The sequence below is a fragment of the Schistocerca piceifrons genome, chromosome 1, assembly GCF_021461385.2.
Source record: "Schistocerca piceifrons isolate TAMUIC-IGC-003096 chromosome 1, iqSchPice1.1, whole genome shotgun sequence".
Taxonomy (NCBI): domain Eukaryota; kingdom Metazoa; phylum Arthropoda; class Insecta; order Orthoptera; family Acrididae; genus Schistocerca; species Schistocerca piceifrons.
Window position 1 is genome coordinate 852,719,370 of NC_060138.1, and position 2,433 is coordinate 852,721,802.

The 2,433-nt window shown below is 34.8% G+C and overlaps 1 pseudogene; it reads right to left on the bottom strand.

The window, feature by feature from the left end:
- Positions 1-218: 218 nt before the first annotated feature.
- On the bottom strand, positions 219-322 carry LOC124721540 (annotated as a pseudogene).
- Between the last annotated feature and the right edge of the window lie 2,111 nt (positions 323-2,433).

The following is a 2,433-nucleotide window of genomic DNA, read 5'->3' on the forward strand; positions in this document are numbered from 1 at the left end:
AACGATTTAATAATTTCATTAAGTATCTTCAAATTTCACTACCCTGATCTTCAGGCATAGTCTACTGATCCGTAACTCATAGCTGCTCTTGTTAAAACATTTGCCACTTGTTCTTCAGAGCTAACATATTCACATTCAAATGTCCTTTGTTATGCAGCTGACTTACGAAATGGCATTAAATATTCACGTGATTCAGTTCTTTATTTTTCCAATTCTCTAATAGATGTATCATATCTGATAAGTCCGATGCAGTACATATCAGTTATTAAGCTGATAAGAACTGATACTACTTTTGATCCTAGCCAAGAGGCATGACTGATTATTATCTTCATAAACTGTTGAAGTTTTCACAAATATTTTAAATTCTTCAAGAAGATTCCTTATTAACAAACTGTCTGCTCCAGCTGTTACCTAAGCTGCTTCTTTTGACTATAGTGAACATATGTCTGTCTCCTTGTAGACCAACAAAGAGTATTTCCAAAAACTTGGCATATGTGTCCTGTTGTTGAACTTCTTTCTTCTTCAGGTCCCTAATCAGAATCAACATAGCAGAGAAGAGCATTTATTTTTCCCTTTTTGTAACACAGATGAACATCAAGCATTCGTTTCAAACCTTTCCAGTAGAATTATGGTGGTTTATTTCTATGTATACTAAATAGTTGATTAATGCACTTATGTCAGGTGTTGTAGCTGTCATTATATACATCAGACAACCTATTAATTATCTATATGGTTTATTTACAGCCATTCACACAAGCTTTTTCACTAGGCTTGGCTTCCATTGGTGTTTTACAGGGCTTACAGTCTTCCATGTTCAATCTTTTCAACAATTTTTCAAGATAAACACGTTGACTAATAGAAACATTTTGATTTTGGTCCTGTGTATATTTGTTCCAAGGAATGGAGATTCTCCAAATTCTCACATTCCAAATTTTAATTCTCACTTCTTCTTAATATTGATTTTGTTTTTATAATTCTCAGCAATTATGATATCTACATACAGTTACAAGTAAGTAATATAACCAATAGTGCTTTCAACATGGGGATATCTTTCAACTTTGGATTGTCAAAACCCAATTTCCTACATAAAGTTGTCAAATGTAGATGTCCAAGCTCTTGGTGTCTGAGTCCATAAAAAGCTTTATTGAGTTTGCATGCAAGTCCTTCCTTAATATTTACACCTTGAGGAACTCTCATATCAAATTCTTCCATCAGTTCTTCATGTGGGAAGTCATTTTGTATATCCATTTGCTCCACAAAAGAATCATGTTGAGTCATCACACTAAGAAAGGTTTTCATTGCTGTGAGTCGAGTAACTGGAGCATATGTCTCCTCAGTAGTCATATCCCTCTACCTGAGTGCGGCCTTTAATAACCGGATGTGCCACATACCTTTTATTGATTCCAGATGCACGTCTTTTTACGTTGAATACGCGCTTTTTGTCGATGGCTCTTTTATCTACTGGAAGCTGTGCGTAAGTCCAATTCCCACTACATGAGAGGTAGTCCAATTCTTCCTTCAAGTGGCATTGTTAGCTGCAACAGGCGGGAGATGTGCTTTGTTGGTGCTGCTGCACATTTTAACGATTTTGACCGAGAGAAACTTACACTGCAATGTTCTTCTTCAGTACACCAGTGTAGAATTGTACAGAGAAACTGCTAAGCGAAAAATCCGCGCAATAGGCACGTTTATTTATATATAAAAGCCAATTTCGTAATTTTCCTTTGTGTGAGATCGCGCGTACCAGATTCATGTGTCGAATTGAAGTTCTAGATTCGCATATTTTACTGTTTGCGTTGCTTCTACATAATCTTTCATTAATTGTATTAATACCCGTTTATTTTGCGATACATTGTGAGATTTCGAACATTCGCGAGTGCCACGATAAACTCGCACCATTATCGTCAATTACATGCTTAAACAAACTTAATTGTGATCTTTTAAAATTTTTGAGAACAGTAGGTCTATCCTCGTTTGAAACAATTATCCTTTAATTTCATTGTACCATTGCATGAGAAATAAGTTATTTTTGAGAATTTTTGAAGACTTACAAAACTATTTTTTCGTAAGTTACTGGCACAAATGTTTTGGATATGTAACTTGTTTCATAGCAAATCAACATTTGTGGTTCACAGTTCTGCCAAAGAACACATCACTCATGAATGTCATTGTACACCAACGGAAATAAACGTGCGTTTTTTTATAATTTTCGGAAGTTACCATTATCCTTGCATAATCTACGAGCAGTTTGTAGTAAATTGACGTTTGTGATTTAGTTATTGTAGTAGATATACTAACTAACATATTGTGTCACATCTAGTCTTCCCTTAAAGAGGAGTAGCCCTATATATCATCTGCATTTATTGTAAATTACTCTGTTTTCGAGTTTGCTAACAACTATAACTAACCACAAAACGTTTTAGAAACTACTCA